We start from the raw sequence: 6,833 nt of genomic DNA, 5'->3' as shown, positions 1-6,833 counted from the left end.
AGCATGTTTCCTGAATGGCCGACCAGTTTTGCCCGAATTATACTTATATTTTAAGACAAAATATTTTCAAAAACTTTTCAGGGCTGGTCTAATTAATGGTTATGGTAACATAGCTCATTATTACGTGGCTTATTTCACTTACATTTTTCTTTTTGATGACATTACCATAGAGCTGTCAAAACGTCAGAGCCGATGGTACTCAGTGTAATTTTTATGTCTCCCGAAAACGGCAGGTATTTACTTGGTCTTTCGATCAACTAAAATGCGAAATGCGCCAAAGCAAACTTTCGCAATTCTTTAGCTTTGATCTGAAAATAGTTTTAATTTTCAACTCTAAAATTTGTCGATCCTTAAGTTAAAAAACAATAGTTAAAACGAATAAACTGTCAGAACTGCCAAAATATTTCTTTATTTGTAATTTAAGTCATGAGATTAAAATGAATGGACAACTTTCATTTTAACCGGTGGTCCTAGAAATTTGTATGTTTATAATTATCGCGTATCTTTCCTCTTTCAGCAACCCCAAAGATTACAAGTGTAAAAAAGGTCAAGAAAGACGAGAATGCTTTTTATTTTGGTGAGTGTGTCTTTGATGTTCACTTGAACGAAAACTTTTGCAATGTTCGTGAAAGTTTTTCATGGTCTTTTGACTGGGAAAATGTGTCGTTCTTTTTATGAAGGTTTATTTAGGACGCATGCGGATTCATTTTACTTTCTGTGTACGAGTATAATATTTGTGGCATAGTTGGACAGAAGCTTGTGGATGTTTGCCTAAGTCTCTTGGCGTATCGTTCTTTATGGCTTAAATTCTTGGTCTTAATTTCATTTCCCTGTTATGCAGGTTTCTTCAACCACCCACAGCTGGATACCAAGGAACACGATCGCCTTAAGCATGAGACTAGAGACAGATATCAATCTTGAAAAGAAAGCAAAGTTGAATTGAACCCCAATCAAGAGAATAAAATGAAAAATTGGGGTTTGATCCATCCGCCATCCCCCACCACACCCGCCTCTCTTAGACAGTTTATAACAGTTACCTACCTTGGAGTGAAACCAAAAGCGGTCCCCCGTCCCCCACCCCTCCCACTTTTAGTCAGTTTTTGTAACTCTTCATAGCAATCATTTACCCTATGGTACAAACATCTTTTAGTACACTACAGTATTACAATAGAATCTTTAATATACATTACAATATTAACACCACAAACATTTTTCTTCAAATCTTTTAATACAGTAATATTACAATGATTTGAGACAGTTTTTTTTCACCCATCCGACCTCCCCCGCCGCACCCACCTCTGACAAATAGTTTTCTAAAGTCTTCCTAAAAGTTGTCTACCTTGTGGTAGAAACATTTATTTGAAAGTCATGCGTTTTGGGTAAGCAAATGCCTGTTTTAATACACATGCGTATTACAAGATGTTTCCATAAGGTACACAGCCTCTACAAATACTTAAAAAATAAGAAGCGGGTACGGAGGGGGGGGGGGGAGGTGGCAGATCGACCCCAATCTTTGCATTCTCTCCGAAGTTGGTATTTTTCTCTGAACACTTGCTTTTCTTCTTGTCAATCTGCAATAAATTGAAGAACATCATTAACTAAATAAGTTTGCAGAAAAAAATTAAACTTAAAACAGAATGAGTTGAGCTTTTTCTCTGTGTTATATGTTTGATCACCTTATTCAATAGAAATGAACTGGCAGCATATTAGCAACAACGTTTACTACGAGAAAGGACAGGAAAGATCTATCAGAATGACACACAGGAAAAAAGCAATCACAAGAAAACCGAGGAAATGAAAAAAAAAACCAGAGACTGAGAGCTGCTGCTGCATTTGAGTCTTTGGAAAACACTTCGGGTAACGTGGAAATTGCTTTTGGCATGGAATTTGCATATTACAACTTCTGATCATCACTTTCTTTAATGGCTCCACAACGTTACTAAAAAAAACAATTTTTGTTTTCTTCTGAATTTCGCCAGAGGGTATATTTAATTACCGCCTCAAACGGCGCCATACCTCTTCTTCAGCATAAGATGTGTAATAAGCGTTTAGTTTCAAATGGAAACGTGAACAGTTCCCTTCCTCAGACCACGCAAATTTGGTGATTTAAAGTTGTTGTTTTGTAGAAAACAGCTAGGAAACGCACGTGTTAAAACGCAAGTGTTGAGCTACAGATGCGTTCATTGAACCTTTTGTTCGGCCACGTTCTTGTTGCCAAAGCCGTCGTGGTTTCCTCAGGGTCTTCATTGTCACACCAAACGCCTGAACTAAAAAATATAACCAAAACTAGGTAAGATGTTGAAATTTCTACCCTGAAATCAGTATATCAACATATCAGTTTGAAACTTTCAATTCCCGAAGACAAGACAAACAATTATTTCACTACTGTAATCTTCAAATAAGTCATTGTCTATCTCGAATTGATAATTTGTGCAAAACAATTTTGCAGGTGTAAGTATCTGCCAGATTGCTACACCATTTACTGAACCTTAATCTTTGGTTAACGTACATTTATAACAGAAAAATTCAAAAAGGAATAAAAGAAAAAGCAGAACCAAAGTGAACTCCATTTCACTACTCTAGCCAATTTCCCTACGCCTCCACCCAAGAAGAAAGAATTCGACTCTAGCCGAAAAGTGGTAGCAAGTTATTTTGGCGCTGAAAAAGGCGACAGCACATAACGACCACACAGTTACCGTGGCATTAAGTCACATGGATAAAGTTTTAGAATGGCCAAGTTACGGATGGCCCTTGATGTTATTGCTGTTAGACTTCTTTTGCAAAAGCTATTACAACTCCTTCGAATGAAGACCGAATGCGAACGCAAAAAACTAGTCGAGTTGTGTGGACAGAATTCAAGTATACAAAGCCATTGAGTAAATTTGTTAAACGATGTTTTTGGTTAGATTTAAATTCCCAGACAGGCAGCTAACTCACCTTCCTTTCAAGAGCTGTCAGTCAGTCAGTCAGCCAGTCAGTGAGTCAGTCACCCAGTCAGTCTGTAAGTCAGTCAGTCAGCAGGCCAGCCAGGCAAGCAGTCTGTCAGTCAATCAGTCGGTCAGCCAGTCAATCAGGAAATTTAGTATTAACAACTAAGTTGAAAACATATATTGGCCACAATAGAGAGTTTAAAGGCTGACATTTCCAGCATTAGCCCTTTGTCAGAGCAATAATTATTAGGCTAACGCTTGCCAATCACTCTGACAAAAGGCTAACAACTGAAATGTCAGCCTTTAAACTCTTTATGGTGGCCAATTTATATTTTCAACTGAGATGTTAACACTAAATTACCTGTTATACTCTCCCACCAATGCAGCACAACAGTTTCTTAAAAAAACTTACCCCCTTTTAATACATTGTAGTGAAGATGAATGAACTCTTGACCTACATAACTCCAAAGTGGTCCACTTCTAGCACTTCATGGATTGAAACAGTTGACCTGAACGCTGACATTGTCACACACCGAAAACTATCACTCAAGACCAACATACATTTCAGCATCAGAAAACAAAAGGAGTGCCGCAACAAACTGTAATTCAAAGATCCTTCAGTCACACAGTCAGGTTAGAGGCTTGACTTTATTCTTCTTTTTAGCACCTGCATGTGAAATAAACATTCTCATCAGTATATTTTGTATTTGCTCAAGAAATATATCTACCTCATTTGGCATTCTTAAAGTGGCACCCATTTTTGTTAACAATGTTTACTGTACCACTCTTTTATCATAACATATAAATAGCTATCCTATTTATCTTATCTGAACTTCTTAAATACCCTTAGAAGTAAAACTGTACATTGTACATGGGAGACAAATGATTTTTAGTGAAAAAAAATTCACATTAATTTGACTGGTAGTGGTATTTGGCAATGAAACTGCAAGGATAGAGCTGAATAATGCCTGCGCAGTATATATTAATCAACATGGCAGTACAGTACATGTAATTTCAAAAATGTTGTAAGCCTTCTTAACCTTCATCCATGGCAAAATTAATAATTAATAAATTAAATTAATGTTAACATTAATGTTGCTCAACTTACAAAAAATGCATTTTCCCAATTGAAATACATCATTTTGCAACTAAATTTTAACAAATATGCATGGATACATGTATTTAATCATTGTGTGAAAAATATATTTTGTGCCTCTGTTGAAGAACAGGCTGTAGCAAAAGTTTTAAGCTTAACCTGACTGACTCTGTCAGAGTCTAAACCTGAGAAAAAAATCTGTGCTGCTTTTCAATTTTTCAAATGTTCAACCAATTCTAGTGTTGTTGTGGTTTCCAATGTAAGCTTGGCAAAACTCTTGATATGTGCATATGCTTTACAGCTCTGTCTACTGCAAGTGATATTTCAAAATCATCCAAAGGAGTGTAACTATTGTGATATAGAAAATTTCATCAGTCTTCTTGCACCAATGTCAACTAGAGTGCAGCTCAAAGACAAGGGGACAAAAACATGCACATTAGACTCAAATAGACCAAGTCTAAGACCAGTTGCAGACTAGTCTTGAGAGAAAAACCATACATGCATTCCTATGGCTATGGTATTTTTTTTTGTTACTGCTGTGGTCCTGTCTTAACTTTACAAAGTTTTTGCCTGCCAGCAAATCATGCACTGTTGAATGCATCATACTTTAAATAAATAAAATCTTTTTTAGGACAAATCATTGCATGCCTAGAAATTCCAGTTATAATTTTCTCAGTGTTTGCTTGCAATTGTCAAGTCATTCAACCCAAACTCACCATTGTTTCTTGTTTGGGCTGCATGCTTAAAATAAAAACATAAAAACAAAAAAATTTCCCAGTAGAAAAGTAATGTAAATTTGATCAGCTTATCATGGAAACTTTGAATGTGAAATTTTTTCATTGGAACCAAATAAGTAGTTTTCTTAGTTCTTGCTGTGACGCTACAAAAGTTAAAACGGCAATTTTCAATTTTGGACTCTAGACTCTGGCCATCTGATGGAATATAATTTTACAACATTTTGGCTGTATATGGCTATATGTTATGGCAAGTAATGAATATCTTGGACATGTTGGGATGTTTTCGCAATTGTCACAATTTGTTCTGGCAGCAGGTTAGATTTTGTATTTCAACATGTTACAAACATCATCAAAAGCTACTTCTCCACATGAACAAAGTAATTGAAGTGTCTGTTTTAAACTCTTGAAACTTGTTTGTGGCCAAATGTTTCAACTTTGTTTCTTCTGATCAGGAAGTTAATAATTATAAAACATCAATATGAGCTTTGGTTTAATTGACCTACTAGTATTACTAGAGGAATGAGTACATTGACTGTGTAATGATTACTTTAGCTTTACATTCAATTAACAAGTGTACAACGCATTAGATTACATGCTAGTGTGCTGTGTCTGCTTGAATACTAGCTTTGTATTCGAAGGTTGACATGCTTTGTGTGTTTGCCTGCTCACCCTTCAATGTTCAACAGCACACGCTTTATTATTGTATGAAACAAAAGCACACTCTCATCAAAATGTGCCCTAGCATGCTCAGTAAGCATGCTATAGCCGGTTTCTTTTGTTTGTAAATGGAAGTGTGTTGGGAGTGTGCTATCACCCTTGTCCGTAAAATCATATGTAGGGTCACATTTTGGACACTGGTGTCTGAGCTTTCATCTTAAACACTAGTGTCCCATAATTGTTTTTGGACACAAGTGTCTGATTTTTTATTTTGACACTTCTGTCTGATTTTGCAGTTGGACACCAGTGTTTATTCAGTAACAGATCAAAGATGACCTCAAAATGTGGTCAGAACAAGAAAGTGGCACACGAGGCCCAGCCAATTGTATCACTGTTGTTCCTACTACATTTTGACATCGCCTGTGATCTATTATATGGCAACATTGCATACAATTAATTGTTTTATATATCATGATTCAAAATTTTGCTAAACGTGACCTCAGGAAGGTGATTGGGCGACAATTCATAGTTATCAAATGTAACAAATTGTGTAAAAATACTGTTTACGTATAGGATCGATTTACACGACAAATTGTTTCTATTCTCAGTCCGACGTTTGTACCCAGTCAGTAGTCTGCAGCTTAGTTTTTAAATATTAGTGACAAGACTCAAATCTTACAGCTTTAAGATTATCGTGCTCAAATAAAGGTCATGTTTGTTGCTTACCTCCAACGTATAGTTGAACTGACTGTCACACGTGGTCTCCGTTTCAGAGATTTTTATTCACTGTGAGGCCATTTTCCAATCCAAATACCATCAAATAAGAGATAAAATGTATTTAAAGGAAACTGTTATTAAAGCTGCTGTTAAAGCTTCTGTTTTTCGGGGAACAGAATGGGTAGTTTGCAACTACTGCTCTAAAGTATCAAAACTCCAATCTCCTCTTTAACTAGTTCCAGTGTTTTTCGTCCAATAGAGCAAATGCGTCACGCAAGGCAATGAGCAATGAGCTATTCATCTACATTGCCATTTCACGATGGTATTTTTCTTTTTTCTTTTTTGTTTCTTTTTTTTTTCTAATATCAATATATTATATTGATAACGAGGGGATTCTGCTGGAACTGAATACAATGTAATATAATCTAGCCTACTCCAATCACCTGGTTCCGACCCATGGAGGGATGTTGCTCTACCAAATACCCTTCCCAACGTAAACACTTGTGCAGTTATCGTAAATACTAAAACTAATATCTTAGGGTACGTTAACCTGCGTTTCTTCAGCGAGGGAACCAATTTCAGCGGATCCACGAAGATCCTTAAAATGAAAGGAAGGCACATTTTGGAATGACATCATTTACAGCACCTCGCGTTTAACCTGAATTAAGAAAATCTAATTTAACACTTTTACTTCTA

General features: G+C 36.2%; 1 long non-coding RNA gene across 2 annotated transcripts; it reads right to left on the bottom strand.

Annotated features, from left to right (window-relative positions):
* Nucleotides 1–1,102: 1,102 nt before the first annotated feature.
* On the bottom strand, nt 1,103–6,502 carry LOC136283127 (uncharacterized). Of its 2 annotated transcripts, none has more exons than XR_010718576.1 (4): nt 6,147–6,502; nt 3,343–3,597; nt 2,017–2,267; nt 1,103–1,571 (listed from the first exon to the last, which is right to left on the bottom strand). It is a non-coding gene; the product is annotated as an uncharacterized lncRNA (long non-coding RNA). The 2 variants fall into 2 exon arrangements; XR_010718574.1 differs by having other exon boundaries at nt 2,190–2,267.
* Nucleotides 6,503–6,833: the final 331 nt, after the last annotated feature.

The sequence above is a fragment of the Pocillopora verrucosa genome, chromosome 1 (assembly GCF_036669915.1).
Source record: "Pocillopora verrucosa isolate sample1 chromosome 1, ASM3666991v2, whole genome shotgun sequence".
Classification (NCBI taxonomy): Eukaryota; Metazoa; Cnidaria; class Anthozoa; order Scleractinia; family Pocilloporidae; genus Pocillopora; species Pocillopora verrucosa.
Note: the sequence above shows the minus strand (reverse complement) of the source record. Positions and strands in the feature narration are given on the sequence as shown.